The sequence below is a fragment of the Canis lupus genome, chromosome 1 (genome assembly GCF_003254725.2).
Source record: "Canis lupus dingo isolate Sandy chromosome 1, ASM325472v2, whole genome shotgun sequence".
Lineage (NCBI taxonomy): Eukaryota > Metazoa > Chordata > Mammalia > Carnivora > Canidae > Canis > Canis lupus.
In genome coordinates, this window is record NC_064243.1 from 82,766,053 (window position 1) to 82,787,045 (window position 20,993).

General features: G+C 39.3%; 1 long non-coding RNA gene across 2 annotated transcripts in view; it reads right to left on the bottom strand.

Annotated features, from left to right (window-relative positions):
* Positions 1-8,355: 8,355 nt before the first annotated feature.
* The window catches only part of LOC112644700 (uncharacterized), a 295,980-nt gene continuing 283,342 nt past the window's right edge, over positions 8,356-20,993 (bottom strand). The window contains exons 9-12 of one of the 2 annotated variants that reach the window (XR_007401034.1): positions 18,021-18,112; positions 13,320-13,488; positions 11,376-11,435; positions 8,356-8,874 (exon numbers count right to left, since the gene is read on the bottom strand). This is a non-coding gene — a long non-coding RNA (uncharacterized LOC112644700). The remainder of the gene's footprint in view (positions 8,875-11,375; positions 11,436-13,319; positions 13,489-18,020; positions 18,113-20,993) is intronic. The other variant, XR_003126656.3, reaches the window with a different exon arrangement.

Below are 20,993 nucleotides of genomic sequence, written 5' to 3' on the forward strand. Positions count from 1 at the left end.
CCCAAACAAAAGCTTGAAATGTGAAAGGAGGGGCGGGGGGAACACACTATCTTGTCAGCACATCAGCAAAATAGAACACAAGTTGTCATATAAGGACAGTTAGTAAGGTCAGAGGACCCATGAAAGGCATGAAACATCAGCTCCAGTGATAAGAACTAAACTAATCTGTTGTGAACACCTACTTCAATGCCAGCTCTTCACCTAAACTGTCTCTCCCAACTTTACCAACAAGGCGCTAGTATTTCCATCATACAGATGAGATGGATACTGATGGCTGGGACATTCTTGCCTGAAATGATTGCAGTTAGCAAGGGCAGATTTCACCTTTCAAACATTGTCTAGCTGACTTCCAATCCTATGTTCTTTCCACGACGATGCATGCATTGCTCCCTCCATGAGAACCCAGGGTCATCTGAGGTCATAAGGCACCATCTCTCCCTCCCTCCCTCCATCTGTCTGTGTTTTATAATAGGAAATATAGAAATATTTAATGTTTTACTCAAAAAACATGATTAAATACTGAATCAATTGGGCTCTCTGATCCCATAGCAAGTTCTCATGTACAAATACTTGAGAAACAGAGTGATAAGTAAAACAGATATCAGATTGACTCTATTTACCAATCTGGGTTGGTATAGGAAATGGAAAGTATGAAAAACTTGTAAACACTACTCAAATAATTAAACACTTTTAGTACTTTCAGTGTCCTCAAATATCATTTTTAAGTTAAAGTGGCTAATCTTTCAAAAAACTACAAAAGCAGTTTGATAGATTTCGGGAAAGAACCAGATCCAAACTGAGCAGCACAGAATTTCCTGACTGCCTGCAGCCTGCCTCTTACCATTTTCTGGCCCTTGCCTGCCTTCTGAGGTGTCAGTCTTCCTGCAGATTCTAGTGATTTGCCAAAATGTTATTTTCAGAAGACAGAGAAAACTGAGACTTTATCAAAATAGAAAGCTTTGCCTAGACTGAGTTGTTACCACTGTTTGATTTAAAATTTCACTCAAAGGCATTTACAATTGGTTTAACTTCATAACTGAAAAAGGAATAAGAAGAGTGTGATGCTGTTGATGAAACTGTACAAACAGAAATGATAGATTTGTGCTCTTTATCTGATATTAATCATGCCTTATGTCACTGTAGAGCTGTGTAAATTTAAAAGCAGCCATCTATATTTATTTTTGCCTTGGATTTGGTCAACATTCCCGTGGAGTAGATAGCATAGGAAACAGAATCAGCAATCAAGAAAACTTGAGGCCTGGAGATATGAAGCAGCTTTCCTACAGTGTCAGAGTTCAGGATGAGCTAGAGAAGACTAGACTTCTGGACACTGGGACCCCCATCCCAGCGTCTATTCTACTGCTCTGGAATCTCATGAGATAAATAAAGGCACAACAGATCCCACATCCCTCTTGGGGAATTCTACAGCAATGAAGAAGGTGGGACCCAAGACTCTGATTTCTTAAAAAAATGCCAGAGGATTCTTTGGTCAGCAATTCTGGAAAACTATTAATTCATTAAATATCCTAGCTGAGAGCAATACATTGCAGAATAGTTTTCTTTGAAAATTCAGGCTCATATTAATTGCAGTTAAATTTTCTTTAGTGTTCCTAAAGATAGTTTAAACAATTGAATCAAAAGATGAATGACTTCAGCTCACAGTTTCAGGGTAAATAATAGAATATGATGAATACATTAAAATGTTGTTTATGAATAGCACTTTTAGGCTTTTAAAAACAATATAGTGTGATCACAATGATGATAGATGGGAAAACAAGTCTAGAGAAAAGTATTGTTTGGGGTGGATAGATTAATAATTTTCTTTATTAATAATGATTATGTATACTTAAAAAGGCAGTGATACCTTTTTAAAAAGATTTTGAGAAAGAGAGCATGTGAGAGAGAGAATCTCAAGCAGACTCCCCACTGAGTGTGGAGTCCCACACAGGGCTCAATCTAAGATTATGAGAACATGACCTGAGCCAAAATCAGGTGATGATTTTGATGAGCATGACTGAGCCACCCAGGTACCACAAAGCACTGATACCTTTAATTTAGAAACTACCAAGCAAGAGAAAAAAGTGAGGAAGACAGCTACATAATAGTCAAGTCCCCTAGAACTAAGCTCAGAAACTGTTTCCATAATCAGCACTTGACTTGATACTGTTGTTGACTGCCTGGATGTATATTTGGTAATGATGAACATAAGGGAGTCATGAGTTATGGACAATGGCTCTCCACAATTCACGTATTCATTCATTCAGTGACTATTTGTTGAACTCTTACCACGCAGGAGGCACTGTACCATAAGCTCATCATCAAAGTGATGCCAACTCAGACACGCCTCTGTCCGGGCTTGTAATCCACTGGGGGTTATAGAAAAGTACAGTGATAACTGGAGGTGAAGCAGCTGTGAGTACACAGGAAGGGACTCTACTCAAATCTGAAGGTCAGACTTCAAGTATCATCTAAATAGAGAACCAAAAATGAACAGAAGTTGGTCAAAGGGAAATGTTTCAGGAAAAGGAGATATTTGTGCAACATGCTCTAAGTGAAACAGAGCCTGAATCATTCAATAAACTGAAAGAGATTCGGTAGAATTGGATGGCAGGTTGTCGGGGAAAGAGTGGAATCAAATGAGGCTTAGAAGATAAGCAATGCCAGATCCTTGGAATTGTGGGCATTGAGAGGCTGCATGCAAGAAGGAGAGATTCTATCAGGTTTGTGTGTGAGACACACCATAATGGCTATTAAATGAAGGATGATGGAAGGAAGGAAGGTCTAGTTTCATTAAGAAGCTGTTCTCCTAGTTCAGGTGAGATGTGGACTAGGACAGTAGCAGTGGAGATGGAAGGCAGTAGAAATATGCAGCAGAAACACCAGGACTTGGTGAGTGAATGTACACCAGGTCCAAGGGAGGGGGCCACTCCAAAGAAACTTCTGCCTGGGTAACTGAGTCAGTGATTACTCCATTTCTAATTCCTGGAGTAGGGAACATAGGAAAAAAGCATGTTTTAGGAGACTGATAGTGATTTTTGAGGGGCTTGTACCATAGCCAAGTAAGCTGTTCAGCAGGTAGCTTTAGAGATGTGTCTCAATCTCCAGGCTGGAACCACACAGTTTAGAGGTGTTGCTGGAATTCTGTGCTGTGATGAGAGATAAGGTTCACCCTCCTAATAACTGTTGATCAAATGGAAGATGCTATGAGAGTAGCGTAGTTTTTAAATCTAAACACAGACCATCCCAACTGCAATTAAAACTCATCCCCCAGAAGGCGAAAATTCAGTTGAAATAGTTGGATTTAATCACAGGGCCCATATTGTTGTAGGCTCTGACTCTAGGTCTGGATCCCTTTCCACTTATTTACCTGGTTTGCTGACTAGGTCTCCAGGGAAGGAGCTAAATGTAGTTTGAACTAAACAGTTGATGATCAGTAAGTGTAGAATGAAGACTCCAGACCTATTTTGACCAAAGTCTCCCGAAACTGAGTGCAGTGCAGGGGAAAGAGAGGCATTAGCATGGAGGCTGCCCTGAGATCCACCACTCTAGAGATTCGCTTGAAAGGGTTCATCTCAGACTGGGATCCTTTTGGCAGAACTCAGAAGACATGATACCTGGGCCAAGATAAGAGATCCTGAATGTTGGGATTCAGGTTTCCTCAAAAGGAAACCTTGGTTTTCTGGCTCAGAGCTATTAGAGTTTGGAAGTTCAAAGAAAGTCAGCTTGAGTTTGTCTGATGTTTTCTCGTCATTGGAAGGAGGTTATGCATTTTTTTTTTTGGCAAGAATACCTCCGAACTGGTATTGTGTCCTTCCTGATGCTTCAGGTCAAGGGTTTTATGACATCAGTATGTCTTATGACTAGTGATATTAACCTTGGTCCCCCAGTTAGGGTGGTGTATTAGTGAAGGTTCTCCAGAGAAACAGATTTTATTCCATAATCTATACTAAACTTAACTGTGTACTATACACTATAGTTGTTTTGAACTGCTTTTAGACTCGTCTCCCTCCCCGACTGTTTTCTGAGATCACCCCCCCCCCCCTCCCTGAATAAATCACTAGCACCTAGATCTTGGCTTTAGGTCCTCCCAAACTGAGCAGAGATCAGGAAATCTGCACATATCAGAATTTTGGATTTTTTTCTATGAAAATTACCTGGAAGGTAGCTACGCCATGGTACCAATAAGAATTTATAATAGCTGATATATATAGAAATCTTTAATGCCAAGCACTAAACCAGATTCCCCATATAGATTTGGTCCCTAGACAAACCATATGAAATAGAGTTATCATTCCCCCTATTTTATAGATGAGAAAACTGAGATTTAGAGTCATGAAGCCATGTGTCTTAAGTCATGAAGTTAGCAAGTGGCCAAACCAAACTCTATCAAGGCAAATTTACTGCAGATCTGTGTCTTAGGCACAGGGGTAAGATTAGGCCCCACTTAAACTCATGGAATCAGGCTTTCACCTGAGATCAGATAGGAGGCAAACCCACTGGCCTGACAGTCTGCAGAAAGGAAAGGTGTGCGTGCTAGCATTGGTTTCACCATCTTGGCCTGATGTGTGAGTTGGACTCCTTCCAGGGAGTCTTTTGTTTAATGTATAAATAAATAATTCAGATGTAAATTGCAATCCCTAAGTGCCCTCCTCCTTTTCCCAATTTGGGATATAAAAAGCATCCACAAACATATGTTCCTGCTGTATTTTTTTTCTGTGGTATCCTCTCCACGAAGACACTTGAAGAAAAATCAACAGCCCACGGTCTCTTCAGAGCCTACAGATCTGGTTTGTCATTTGCAAAGGACAGAAATAATCCATGCATGGTTGAAGGTGGGGCCAGGAGACACGGAGAGAAAGATGTATTCTTGGGCTGCTTGGGTTGCCTCCTAATGAGGGACTGGGGTTGAAAAAGGAATCCAGAGCTCTGCCCATTAGAGGTGTCCACTTCCGCTAAGTGTTGAATTAAATTGAACTGCGGCCACCGGGGAGGAATGTGACAGGTTGCTTTTAAGGAGAGTGTCCTGAAGAGGGACCACTGTACTTCCTCCTACACCACTCCTGGCTCTTGGGTAATTACTATTATAATTAATATTAATTATAATGCTGCTATGGCATTTTAAATGCCAATTTCAGCTGGTGACCTAAATAAAAAGCAAAATGATAAAACCACACACATTAAAGCTGTCAGAAGAATTTTAATTTGGTAAAGAGTAGCTTGCTCCTTCCTGAGGTTCCAGATCTCTGCTGCGTTGCCACTACAGAAAACAAGCAAACGAAGGAGGAAAAAACCTAAAGTCTTCCCTTTACTCCTTGGAATTCTTTACACTAAGAAGTAGAGAACAGCATTTTAGATATGGTTGAGGTACTAGGTCCCATAATAAATTCTTCTGGGGGCCTTTTCTGTGAATTCACCATCTAAACCCAAGCAGACAGCAGTAGTATGATCTGAATATAAAAGAGTTTATGCTGCTACAGGTTTGGCATAGGGTCTGATGCATGAATGACGGGCCTGCATCCTGCTGGCACTCAGCCAACCTTTTGAATATTAACACCTGGGAAGAGTTTCCCTGATAACTAACTGATCTTTGCATCTTTGAGAAGGAAAATGCTAATAATTGAATGGAACTGAATTAAACGTAAAAGTCTAACTTTTAGCAAGTAAATAATCATAGTACAATGTCTTCCCAAAATTAATGTACAATTTCCCAACTTTTTCTGTAGTGCACTCAGATAACCTTTAAAAATTATGACAATTCTAGCTTTCTCTTCCTGAAGACCCTGCATTCTTCAAAAGAAAATGGTTTTGTTTCCCTTTTTCTGTTATGATCAGTAAAGCACTTTATGAAAAAAAGAAAAAAAGTGATGTACTTGTATTTACGGGGGATAAAATTTTAAATTCACTCAGATACACATTGGTGTTTATTCTTCTCTACTGATATTTTTGGTTAAAGAACAGACTTTATCACATGTGGCCAAGTCCAGGATTAGGTGGGGTTACCAAGGCACCTCACGTGCAAAATTTATGGAAGTGTCTACGTCAGCATCATGCAAGTGCTGAACCGAACAATAAGGCCCCACTTTTTGGGGTCAAATTGGAATGCTGCTTTGCTTTGGCCTGTGACCACCAACACACTGTACTGTACTCCATTCATCCCTATTAATTCACTCAACAAATACTGAGCATTTGACATGTACTAAGTACTATGCTAAATCCTCACTGAACAAAATCGACACTTTCCTGGCTTCCTATTCCCAGAAGGGAACACAAACAATAAGAAAAAAACATGGTAATTGAGACAGGGTATGGTATGTCAGAATGGGATAAACACTTTGGCTAAATAAAGAAAAGGGGTAAGGGAAACCAGCAGTGCCAGAGAGAGCTACACGGTTAGATTTATGAGGGGTCTAGATTTATGAGGATCAGTGAACCTTAGTGAGAAGAAGACATTTGGGGAACTACTTGAGGGAAATGTGGAGGAAGCCAGGCAGATATTCAGTGGGAAAGCATTCCAGGCATCAGGAGAAGTCAGTGCAAAGGCCCTGAGGCACAAATGTGTTTGATGCGTTTGGAAAGTAAAGAAAAGGCGGGAGGGGAGTAAGCAGAGTGAATAAGGGAGTGTGGGACACTGATATAGTCAGAGAGATCAGGGAGCATAGGCCAGACTTGCTGTATATCGTTAAGACCTTGGATTAAATTCTGAAACAAGGAGCCACTATGCAATTTTGAGTAAAAGGATGAGATCATCTGTTCTTAGTTTAGTAGGACTACAACTAAGGCTGCTTTGTGAATGATGACTACAGGAAAGGGCAAAAGTGAAAGCAGGAAGACCAGTTAGAAAGCAATAGTGATTTTCTAAGCCAAAGACAGTGGTCGATGGACAACCATGGTAATGGAAAGCAGTTGGATTCTTGATATATTTTAAAGGTAGAGCCATCCGAATTTCCTGATGGATTAGCTACAGGTTGAAATAGAAGGGAGTCAAAGGGAGCTTTGAGATATTTGTTCTTAGCTACTGGAAGAAGAGTATTTCCATTTTCTGAGTTGGGAATGATTATAGGTATAGCAATTTTATGGGTAAAGACTTGAATTTTGATTTCGGATAAATTAGAGATGTGTATAAGAGTTCTAATCGAACATCCTAAGAAGGGAGCTAAAATATACAGGTATAAAGCAGAAGATCCAAGCTGAAGATGAGGATTTTGGAGTCATCAGCATAAAGAGGTTATCTGAAATTCTAAAACTGGATGAGATCCTCCAAAAGGAAGAGGAGAGCCCCATAGGCTGAGGCCTGCAGCATTCTAGTGGTAAGAGAGGAGGAAAAAGAGGAAAATCAAGGAAATGGGTTTTTAAGGACCCAGGTAAAAGGGGTAATCAGATGTCAGGTGCTGTTAATAGTCAAACTGGATGAGGCTGAGAGGTCATTAGCAGATCAAACAACCTGGAGACCACCAATGACTTTTTTTTTGCACATGGAGAGGGGGAGAGGAGGGGAGAGCAGAGGGAGAGAGAGAATTTTTTTTTTTTAAGATTTTATTTATTCATGAGACACACACACAGGCAGAGACACAGACAAAGGGAGAAGCAGGCCCCTCGAAGGGAACCTGATGTGGGACTCGATCCCAGACCCTGGGATCATGACCTGAGCCAAAGGCAGATGCTCAACTGCTGAGCCACCCAGGAATCCCAGAGAAAGAGAATCTAAAGCAGGCTCCACATTAAGTGCTGAGCCCAATGTGAGGCTTGATCTCATGACCCTGAGATCATGATCTGTAATTCAGAGTCAGACACTTAACCGACTGAACCACCAAGGTGCCCCCCATCAGGGACTTTTGGTAAGAGCAATTTAAGTGGAGTCAGGTGAAAGGTAAAAACCTGATGAAGTGGGAGTGAGAAATAAGAGAATGGGAGACAGTAGGAATAAACAAATTTTTAAAGGTATTTTGATGTAAAGGAAAGTTAACAAAATGGTAGAGTGGCTTTCAGCAGAAGCAGTGTCAAAAAACGTATTTAAAAAAAAAGATTAGAGAGATAAAAGATGAAAAACATAATAGTGTGTTTTTGTGCTGAAGTGAACTGGCTCTTGTCAATGTGATTTCTCTGCTGTGGCACTCTGCTATTAACATACAATTTTTACCAATTTAGGAATATCTTCATATATACAACCAATAGTTTAATGCTTTCTACAGGATAAATGAATTTAGAATTATTTTAATAGGAAAAGAACCTGGTAGAATGCAAAAAACAATTCAGAAGTTAAAAGGTAAGCCCAAAGGCTGGGAAAGTTGGGTGGACATAGGTCAGTAATTCAAAGATTTCTCCAGAAAATGGATGAGATACAGATATCAGCAATAAAATAATAACTGTATATTAATCAAAAGTAATAAATTGCCATGTTAGAAATTCATCACCACAGGGACTATGCCATCATGGTCCCTGAGATATTGCTTAAATACCCAGTAAATATACTTGCTAACGTTTAAAAAAAAAAATGCTCATCTTTTTCCAAAGAAGTTCCTAAAACAGAAGTGGTATCTCTGGAACCATGCAAATACGGCCAGTGTGAACTCATGACCACCACCAATGCATGCAAGACACACCACATCAGTTCACTTTTCTAAATCAAACTTCTAATCTTGTTTCCATTAGGGTTAGGCCAAAGTCCCAGAGTGGGAGGCTTACGCAGTCTAGATCTTTCAGGGAGAGCCCAATAGCTTTAGATCTATGATGGTCCTCATGATGTGAGCTAGACAATTCAACGTGGTTGATCCGTTCAGGATGGGTGCTCAAGTTGAGAAGGCTAGAAGCTCATAAGGCTAACATTTCTTCCTACTTCGATGCATTGAGCTGTTTTTCTCAGGTCAATCTTCTATTCTAGGCAGAGAAATGGCAGGATAGGAGTCAGTGTGGGTTCCTGAGAAAACACCATTTTCCTGGTTTGGATAATTTCTCTCTTTCCCCAGATTGGCGGTGTCTGCTTCTACCTAAATGACATTCTTCCCCATATCCCTTGTTTCAGGCAGCAAGTTACACTGTGGGAACAAACTCTCAAGGAGCTCACAACACAGAAGTTTGTTTCTTGCCCGTGTTTCTTGTCAGCTGCATGTTGGAGATGGCTGTCATGCCTAGCTTCTTTACCCAAGTGGTTGGGGCTGGCCCTAACTGGCTTCATGAGAAGAGCAATACCATCTCGCCATGAAATGACCCTTCAGGTTTCTTTGGAAGTTGCATATGTCACAATGTATCTTCCAAAATGCATCACATGGCCAATTTGATGGGGTGGAGAAGTAAACTACTCATTGGAAGAAAAATCAAAGAATTGAATACAAGAGCACAATTTCCCCACACTCCCCCTCTGAGGACATTCTGGAGAAACAAAAGGTCCAGACCCTTTCCTGGAGGGGAAAGAAAAGCAGTTAGCATTTTCTTTCTTAACTCAGTTTGCTACAGCAGCAAGCACTGTGAGATTACGTAGATGCTAGAGGAAATTTGCAGGAGTGGGATTTGGCAATTCTATAATATTACTAATCAGGCTCTGATCATGCATTTAACACGTATTAACTCATCTAACCCTTAGAAGAATTCCATGAGGTAGATCCTATTTTTTTCTCCCTCTCCCCATTTTTATAGATAAAAGAATTTAGGCATAGAGATAAAGTCACTGGTTAAGAATAAACAAGTAACAAATGGTGGGTGCGGGATTTGGATCCCAGGGTCTGAGCTCTTAACTATTATCCTACAGTATTATTAGGAATTAGACCCAGGCACAGTACCTAGGGAGTCCTAATAAGAGAACAAGTGGCAATCATCCTGTTTCATTCTATAGAAGTATAAAAAGGGGATTTTCCCCCCTCTGTGTTTCTTTTGAAATGTAAAGTCTCGCTGTGCCATTTTCAGATTAAAGCCCAATTAAGGGAATAAAATACTGGTGCTATTGATTCTTCAGTAGGGAGGTTACAGCTATAATCAGTTACTCCTAGGAGCTAGTTATCTTTCTAGATGCTCAGCTGTGACCTTTTATTCATCTGTAGGGATTCCTGAGTCCACAGTCCAGGACCTAACATGTCTTGCTGTGTGCCAAGAATTACCCACAAATTATTAAGGCTGTACGTGCAGATCCCCCAGCAAGAATTTCTACCAGTTGCCCACTTCCTTCCATCGCCCCTTTTTTTTCCCTATGCCTGACATGGGTAATTGGGGTGACCTGCTGAACTAATGGAGTTTATAAAAGCCACAGTCCCAGCATGCATGGTTACCAGGACTCTTCCTATCACCTTCGATTGTACAGGGATGTGGGGGGAGGTCTGCTTTTCAGCATGAAGTGCCACACAGCCATTTCTGCATTTTTCTCCCTTACTTCATACTATGCAAACGCAGAAATCCCAATATAAACACACAGGCAGGCATGCACATGCATTCCTTCTGATCTTTTGTTTCCTAGAAGTTTCATTTTCTGGAATTTAAATGCCTTATGTTGTTGAACATAAGGCCAAGGTGAGACTGCCTCAAGTAATAGCATCCAAAGCAGGGAGAGAATGCTCCAACTTCATATATCTCATCTTTTCCTTTTTAATTGAAGTACTTAACTGCCCAGTTGAAACTTCTTTAGAAAATATAAAATATTTTTGAAAATATAAACTAAAATGAAAATATAAACTAAAAACGTGCTTTCTACATTCCTTTATACCACAACTCATTACATGTTCTTCCCAGAGTATCAGGATTTATCTCGCTATTAAACACCCCCTGTTTTATTGATAGGAAATAGAATATTCTGTAATTTAAATATTCTAAAGCAAAGGAATTTTTAAGAAATGTTTCAGATTTATATAGAAAATAAATTGAATCCCTACTTGGCAATTCTCACTGAAGCTGACTTCAGGTGAATCAAGGGCTTAGCTGTGAGTGGCAAAAGGTAAAAAAACTTTAGGAAGAACTACACACATATTATCTCTGTTACTTTGGAGGAAGAGAATGATTTCTTAAGAAACAAAAAGGGGATCCCTGGGTGGCGCAGCGGTTTGGCGCCTGCCTTTGGCCCAGGGCGCGATCCTGGAGACCCGGGATCGAATCCCACGTCGGGCTCCCGGTGCATGGAGCCTGCTTCTCCCTCTGTCTGTGTCTCTGCACCTCTCTCTCTCTCTCTGTGACTATCATAAATGAATAAAAAAAATTAAAAAAAAAAAGAAACAAAAAGCACAAACTATGAAGGAAAAGATGGATTAATTTGGCTCATTAAAACTAACAATTTTGCTCACCAAATGATTATGTTAAAGAAGGTGAAAAGATTAACCAAAAACTGGGAGAAAATACTCACAATGCTGGGAACCAACAAAGGACTGACATGTAAAATATAAAAGAAAAACAGAACTTACCTTGGTACTTAATCCTGGAAGCCCTCTGCAAGGTGGCAACAGGAAACAGAAGTCCGAAGACTTGAAGGAAAGGAAAGATCTGTCAGGTGGAGAAGCAGAGGATGGCTGAAGAACAGAGAGAGGGGTGGAGAGGGGCTCAGGAGTACACAAAAGCAGAAGAGCAGAGTGGTATAGGTGAAGCCAATGGAAGGTTCAACTGTGCACATGTGGCTGTTATGCCAGGTGTGGGGTGTGGGGCCAGGGGGTCCTTGCCCAGAGACCACAGGTCCTCGGTAAACTAGTAGAGGAGCTCTGATAGAATCTCAGAGGGAAGGACACCTGGGGGGCTCAGCAGTTGAGCATTTCCCTTAGGCTCAGGGTGTGATCCCAGGGTCCTAGGATCGAGTCCCACATTGGGCTCCCCACAGGGAGCCTGCTTCTCCCTCTGCCTGTGTCTCTGCCTCTCTCTGTGACTCTCATGAATAAATGAATGAATGAATGAATGAATGAATGAATGAATGTAAAAAATATATATATCTCAGAGAGATTTTGGTTAAGGTCATGAGCTCTGGAACCAGATTACTGGATAGCTATCCTAGCTCTGCGCATTATCAGCACTTTGACTTTGGGCAAATTGCTTAGGCTTCCTGTGTATCCATCTCCCAATCTGGGAAATGGTTAACAATAGTGCCCATTAGGTGTTATTATTCTTTTCTATGCCTTCAACTTCTGGGCAGTCTGGGCATGCCTATGGATCCCTACTCAGAAAAAAATATATTTTAAATGCATAAATAAAATACCGAGGACTCCAAAAAATATCAAATACATATTAAAAAATAACTATAGGTTGCCTGGGTGGCTCAATCAGTTAAGCATCAGACTCTTGATTTTGACTCAGGTCATGATCTAAAGGTGGTAAGATGGAGCACTGAGTGGGGCTACCCACTGGGTATGAAGCCTGCTTAAGATTCTCTCTCTCCCTCTTCTCCCCCTCACACCTCCTGCACCCCATTCCTGTGCATGTGCACTCTCAGAAAAAACCCAATTATATAAAAATATTCAAACAGATACATATATTACTTTATATATATATAAAACTTATTAGATAAAAAGAGCTCTTAGCAGGAATAAGAGCTACCATAATTTTGAAGTTGTGATGACTGAAACTATTTCAAGACACAACAATTGTAATGTGATAAAAAGAAACATCAATAATATTTACAGGTTATAAAGTCCCAGATGCTGCCAATTCTACTGTGTGGTTTGTTGCCTACATTTCACAATCGAAGGAAATGTTAAATTTTGACTAGAGGTTGCAAAAAATATATGTAGGTATATAGATGTCTATCTCTCTAGATCTCCTATCTATCTCTCCTAGATAGGCAGCGCTACCTGCCTATCGAATCTGCAAGTTGAACGACTCTGAATTCTAACCACTAACCCCTTGGACACCCATGGATCCTAGGACAATACCCCTTGTCTTGGTCTGTATGGGCTCCTGTAACAGAATACCATAGACTGGTGGCTTATAGACAACAGACATGTATTTTTAAAAAATGTTTCGGGTTTTCCAAAAGTAAAATGAAGAACCATAAACCCTCTGCTGGGATAAAATATGTTTCTTGCCTTGCCTGTCATTCTTCATTTTGTGAATATGAATAAATTCCTCTAATCTCTGGTAAAAGCAAAGTAAATTGTGAAACTATGACAGCAGCCCAATGGCTTAAGAAGCCCATCTTCAAACTCTGTTCCTTTCAGAACACTAGACTCTTTCAAGCTATTAATTGGTGTTTTGGGTTGAAGTCTTAGGAGCACCATTAAAGGATGCAGAAGTGAGACGGGAAAGGAAAGAGAGTCAAGAACATGTGTGTTATAGAGCAAGTTTCCACTATGAGCCATTGGGGTTTGGTCCCACTGGGGCATTACTGGAGACACTAAGGAACATGCTTTCCACCCTGTTCTCACCGAAGGAGCAAGAAAGCCAGCATCTTGACTCTCTCTCATCCATCAATGATGCTGGGCTGAGCCCAGCAGTCTTAAGTCCTTAGCACTTCCAGCCTTCTAGTCACCAATGGAGCAAGGGAAAGCTCTCAGCTGCTTGTAGTTATGTGCTCCTGCTGGAATTTTTGAGTCACTACAATTGGTGCAACATTATAAACAGACATTTAGTTCAATAATTTTGCAATACATAAAAATAATAACTAAGTTGCTTAACTGCACTATGTCCTTTTTAAATTTTATTTATTTATTTATTTATTTATTTATTTATTTATTTATTTATTTATTTATGGAAGAGAACACTAGTAGGGGGAGGGACAGAAGAAGGATAAGCAGACTCCCTGCTGAACACACAGCTGGATGCAAGGCTCCACCCTAGGACCCTGAGATCATGACCTGAGCTTAACCAGCTATGCCACCCAGACACCCCTTTCCATGTCTTTTTGTATGTTAATATATTGAATCTCTAATCTCTATCAGCTTCATAGATGTATTATTATCTGAAATTGCCTTGTTTATTTTTATAACTTGTATATTACTTATTTCACCCTGCTAGAATATACATTTCATGAAGGACTATGCCTCTTTTGTCACTATATGTAATTTATACCTTAATATAAAATATAATTCAGAAATGAGAAGAGAACCACACCCAAATATTAGGAAGTTGAAATTTTCACTTCTCAAAAGAAAAAAAATAGAATGGAAATTAGAATGTTTAGAAGTAAATGACAATGAAAACACTACATATTAATATTCATGGGATTTGGTAGTACTTAGAGGAAACTTAGATCACATATAAATATATATATTTATATATATGTATGTATGTGTATATATTCATATACATATGAATATATATATATATATATATACATCAGAAACACAAAGTTTGAAGATTGAAAACTAATGAGCTAAGCATTTAACTTGAGAAACTAAGTTGGAAAAAGAATAATAAAGTGATCCTGTTCTCTCTTGTACATGAAATGTGAAGTATTGACATTCAAGAAAAGTTGATGAGACAACTCTGATGTTTTGTCTGCTTTAGCTGCTGTCCATGTGCTCCTTGCCCTTAGGCTGTGGTCTATCTGAAGGTGTGTACCATCACTCCCTATAAGAACTTGTGCTTAGTATCTTCCTTTGTATATCCTTTTGCATTTCTTTTTGTTATCTTATATCTTCACAATGTCTTCTCTAAATAGAATATAGCAAAAAAAATTTAAATAGAATATAGCAGTACTTTTTTAATGCCAGCTGAGACTATCTTAGCGATGGCAAGTTTAGCTCACTGACATTTACTGTGATTAATGGTATATTTGGATTTATTTCTTCCATATTATCTTGTATTTTCTTTGACTAATGTTTTTTCTTAGCTTTCTTTCCTTTTTTCTATTGGCTTGAGTTCTCTTCCACCTCTTTTCCACCTGACTCATTTAGAAGTTATACAGCTTGTCACTGTTTTGGAATCGGTCAGGCTTTCTGGTATATGTGTAGTCTTGCTGAGGGAAACACTTAGTGACATTATGTCCACTAATATTTATCACAGATATATATCTTTTGCTTTGTTACTCCTAAAACAGCAATTCTGGAAGGGAATATCCTTCTGTTCTGCCTGGATAGATGCAGAAAACAACGAAATGATACAAATCCCAACAGAAGACTATGAAACAACGAGGGTAATATTTGGAAACAATGAAAGCAATCAATATCTGATGATTAGTTGTTATTTTGAAAGAGGATAAATGGACTTGTTGAAAAAACATTTTCACTAATGATTTTTCTTAGGCTTATGAGCCTTTCATTTATTGCCATATAAAAAAAACAATTGATTTGAATACTGGCGTAGACTTTGACCAAAACTTTCCTTAAAACAAGGTGAATTTATATTCTTTGAACTCCTAGGAACTTGTGTGCAGTCCCCCTGAAAATATATGTCTTTAATCTGTTCTAGAAATGTATTCAATCCTGGTTATTGAATACTATATTGGGTATTGCCAATAGGCATTCTCTCTGTTCTCTCCTTAACTCCTAGTAGATAATGTCAAACCTTCTCACCACATATTCCATGGTGCTTGGACTGTCTTACATATATTCCAACTCTTCAGCTCTCTGAGCCACTATCTGGAAAATTGCCCAGATCTCTCTTCCTCCACATCTAATCAGCTAATTAGCCTGTTGATTGGGGTTTTAGCTTAAGCTACTATGTTTTTTATTTCTAGAAATTCTAGTTTGATTTTTCTCCATACCTGCTCATTGTTTTTTCCAGTGTCTTGTTATTTCTCAATGGGTTCTATCTCTGTCATAATTTCAAATATATGTGTGCGCACACGCACACGCACACACACACCTGCATATGTATATGTGATCTCTTAAGTGTCTCAAGGGTATCACATTAAAAATAAATTCATACAGCTCTCCAACTAGTGGTACATAAGAGTCATAAATTAGCTTGGTTTGCCAAGTTGCTAGAACTGGAAGTTAAATCAGACTACTCTCTGCATTTTTTAGTTCAACTCTCTTCGTATTATCAAACCTGTTTTTCATGACAGGCATTACTTAAACCGATTCTGTGAACACTCAATTATTTAACTTGGCTAATAAAAATACTTGATTACGGCACGGTGTTTTTTTTTTAAAAAGCTTTGGAGTTAGATTGTCCCAAGTCGGAATCCCAGTTCTTTTGTTCACTAGCGTGGTAACTTTGGCCAGATTTCTTAATCTTCCTGATTGTAGGATTCTTCATGTGAATAAAAAAACAGGATAAAAGATATATTTGATTGAGCTACATAAAATCTGCATGTAAAGCACTTAGCATAAAGATGGGCATATAGTATAAATTTAAGAAACACTACCTCTTCTCCTGAACAGGGATAACTTTCTGGGTCATCTAAAGCAACTCTCAAGTGATAAGTCATCTTTGTTACATTCTGAGCTAAGAGCTAAAATAATAGATTCCGATTCAATTAAAGTCAATGAAAACTAGAGCACTGATTTCATACCATATATTATGTCAACTTCTGATTTAGGCTGTTCTACTGACTAACTGGCAAGTCATGTCACCTCCTGCAGCCAGAGTTTCCTTACAATCAAGGAAGGATGATCTTTTGGCTCCTTCCTAGCCCTTAAACATTTTATAATTCGATGTATTATCAGAAATGTATAACATTCACATTCTATTTATAATCAAACGTATTTCATAAATAGATTCAGGAAGATATAAACATCCGTGTCTTTCCTTTTCTGGTAAGTTCCAAAGACTCAGCCTGAAATAGAATTGATGTTGAGAATGCAGAGGAGGTGGTGGAGCCACTTTGCAATTGAATGACTGCCGAGTGTCCAGTGAAATCTGACAACGACATTTCAAAAATCAATGATTCCCATCCATCTTTTATCTCCAGGGAGGTGTACTTCTTGTCAGGTGTAGCTTTGCAAGAAGGGATTGCCCAGATTTTTATAAAAAGGATGAGATACATTTGAATTGTCATGACGGAAAGAGCTTGGATCAACTGGCACTTCACTGTAACACGAGTTAATTCAAAATAGACATTTATCACCTTTATCACTTTGCTCAAGAGAATTGCAAAGCTACAAAACATGCTGGCAAAATCCCTACCCAAAGAAACAACTCCTCAGCAACCACTGAATTATTTGCTGGTGTTTTATGTGTAGAACATAGAAATATAATTCTACTCTCAATATCCCCTCGCCTGAAATATGTATTATTTGATTTTAATGTAGCAAACCTAATCTATAGGCTTCTGACAAGAAGACAAACCTCCCGCGGGCCATGTTGTCTTTGGTTTCTTTGAAACATTTGTGTTGTTTCACACTTACGTGTCTGCACAGCAGAATAATATTTGCTCTCATTCTATTCCCAAGGAAAATTTAATTGTTTTTTCAAGTCTTTCAGGGGAGAAAGTAATAATAATACAGGTAATCAAAACATGAAACAAGGTTCAATTTCACTATCATTCCCCAAGATTACTCCCAATGTAATTTGTGCCAAGAGGAACTAATTCAGTAGATAAACCCAGCAACTATATTGTATATTAGACACATCAAAACAACATTAGTTTGCAAATCACTCCTGAACCTTAATGAAATCATTTCTAGTAACAGAACATAGAATTTACAGAGGCTTCTTAGAAGAGGATGATTTTTGTCTATCTAGATTAAAATATTTCCCTAGTTAGTTGTCAGGGAGAATTAATTTATAATGAGTGTTATATAAAAAAAGGTTGAAATAGCTCCTCAGAGAGGACTATTTTATGGATTTGTAACCAGAGATGAGCAATTCAAGGCCTTTGCTAGTGTATCAGATTTATAATAAAAGGCAAGTGACAGTCTTTTGGTTTGCAGTATTTCTCAGCTTTGATTGGAAACATATTTCTGTGTAAGATTCTTTTAACTCTGCTAGCACTTTTATTCCTTTCCAAATCGGGGCTACACACAAATTTTATTTTTTCTGTGCAAGTCTTCTACGCTGCATTTAGCAGTGGTAGAATTAAGCAAGAATAAATCCCTAGTCAGCTACACAAATGAATCAAAAAAGCCAGGCTGGCCATCAGTCTAAGGGTCACATGGTCCCATTCCAAATTTCCGTCCACCTAAGGATGAATGCACATCGAGTCAGTGTATGCATGTGTGTGTGTGTGTGCACACTTGTACCTGTTGGGGGTGGGAAGGAGGAGATAGAAGCATTTCAGGTGGATGTAATGATAAATGCAAGGCTTCTGGAGTCAAGGAAACTCATGGTGTGCCTGAAAAATTGAAAAAAATTAACTTAACCAGAGTAAGGTAAAAGAAAATTTCATAAATGTATAAGGTAAAACTGAGGAGGTAAATTTGGACCAGAACCCTAGCGAGGTAAGAAAAAAAGTCATAGTTCTCTATATTTCTAATTTTAAAAGATGGCTCAGTCCTGATCTCCTAAGGATTGAGGGATATCTATTCTCAGTCACATTTCTGTGATCTTTCTTCTCCTGTGAGCATGAATTCTGGAGTATTTGTATTCCAGGAACTTTGATGAGGGACCTCTGATGTTTCATCTCTCCTAGCTGCTGCTCTCAAGACTCTCTGGCTTGGGTTTCTCTCCATGTGAAGGCCAGTAGCATCTCTCCATCCATGATGAACACTGCAGAGACAGGGACATTTTCCATAGATCTTGAGATGCAGGGCTCGGGGTGTAACATTCTAGAACACATATGTATCTGAGGTCCTGCCATGCCCATGACTGTAAATATAAGCAGAGCTCTGGCCCCTGCCATTCATGAAACCCACAACATACTGTATTTCCACTTTCACAGAAGCCAAGAATTGGTTCTTTCTAGGATTAGGTCACAATCCTTTTTTTTCTCAAAGTACTTATTTCTATTCTTTCTTACGTAGACCCATGTCTTCCAAACAAAGTTGTTCAAAGGTATTTTTGATGAGATTCTGGAGAAACAAAGGGATCTTTTTGAAGATTTATTTACTTATTTGAGAGAGGGTGAGGGAGAGGGAGAGGGAGAGGGAGAGGGAAAGAGAATCCTAAAGTCCTAAAGCAGACTCTGCCCTGAATGCAGATCTCAATGCTGCGCTTGATCCCAGGACCCTGAGATCATGACCTGAGCCAAAATCAAGAGTTAGCTGCTTAACCGAATGAGCCACTCAGGCACCTCAAGAAACAAAGGAATTTTTAATCCTTACTATTACTAGGGCATGCAGTCCAAAAGACAGACAGACACTTAGTTGTCCTTCCAGTAGAAGAATAAAAGGAATGTTTAGCTTTTCATTCTTTTGAGTCCTCCAGAGTAGACTTGACCTAAGACAATAAAGTAATATCTAAATGGACTCTTTTGCTATATAAGCCATCTTGATGTGTTTGGACTTTATCTTTAGGGATGTTATGGGTTGTGCATACAGAATGAGATGAGAGGAAGGAGCAAAGACCTTGGCACTAGACCCATCCTTTTGAGGGCCAGATACAAGGACTTCCAGAAAGCTCTAACTGGAAGATGAAGGACCATCCAAAGTAATGACAGATGGAAACTGAGGCAAGGAGCCTGCACTAGGGCCCAAGGTACAAGGAGAAGTTAGACCCAACAGAGGAGGACTAAACACAGAAAAAAAGGGATGTGGGAAGAGCAACAGCAGGGTACATCAGGAAGAACGAGGGAGAAATCCAACCCATTAAGCTAATGAAGATGCTGGATAAGTTACTTAGGAATAAGCAGATGCTACCTTTTGACTCAGGTTCATAAAGCACCATCACAGCAGAGGTCTTGGAGCGCTCTCTCCAGGATGGGTGGGAGCTGGCAACTCTTTCTATAACTTTTGCTGCAAGTCAGAGTTGTTTCTCAGATCTAGGAGAGATACTGAGCCTCCCTATGTAAAATGAGGATAATAAAGCCTACACCATAGAGTATTTGTAAAAATGACAGATAATGTGTCTAAAGTGCCTAGCATCATTCTGGGCACAGAGTGGGCACTTGATAAATGATAGATCATCTTATTTTTCTGCGCCAGTAATTCCCCCAAGCCCACATACATACATACACAACCACATTTAATTGAATTGCCACATAAAATACAATTTCCTTTTTCTTTTATTGTTTTAATGACACGCTCTTCATTTCAACAGATTGGCCAGCAATATGTTCCCTCACAGTAAATACACTTTTCTACCAACTTCCCCTATGGAGGGCAGGTGTTTCCATGTTACTGTAAGAGAATTTTGTGGCCAGCTAACTGGAGCACACAGCCCCACATTCCACACCAGCACGAGAAATGATTTGGGGATTTTAAACTTTTCCTCAAATGAGTCATTACTGGATCAGAGACACTGAGTGAACTAAGTTTACTTTCCTCAATGCTTGATTCGGTGATTTCCCATGTGCTTTCTTCTGACTGTTCATCTTTTTTAGGGACTAAAAGTCTTCTTTTTTGAGATGACTCCAGTGGAGCTAACCAAAGAAGCTGGGAACCAAATAAGAGGAGGGGTGTTCTTCCAATGCCTGTCTCTCTGTGGATGCCACATGACCTCAACATGTGCTTTGGGGCAAAAAATGGTGCTCAACTCAGCTTTGGGAGCTTCTGAAGCAGTGTCACTTCCAAGGACAAACTGACCTCTTCTTAACCCAGTGTACTGTATGTTAAGAAAGAACAAAAGTATTTATTTGGAAATCCTTCATGTACTCAATAGATGACCACGATGAATATCAGTTACAGATACAGAAGGCGTAACGGGAACAATCAATGACACCTCCCTGGACCCCCAGTGGAATCTTTAACTGCTTTTGAAGCCCTTTCAAATATTTTAATGAAATTTTTTTTTTCATTGCGAAATATATCATACATATAAAAAGAATAGATGATAAAGGTACAGTTTAAAGGCTACTCATAAGGTAACCATGATGTTCACCATCCAGGGTGAAGCAATAGAGCATTGTCTTGAATGTGTCCAGTGGCACGCTGAAGTGCCTACTAGGAAATGTGTCCCCCTGCTGAGACAATGGCATTGCAGGCAATCTCTCCTTGTCCAGATGTGGGAGCTTGGAAATTGCCTTAAGAAGTCAACAAGCACAGATATTTGCAGACTAGATTTGTGGCTTCTTTGGCCAAACTCCCTTAGCAACCTTCTCAGGTTGTTTGCTTCTGATC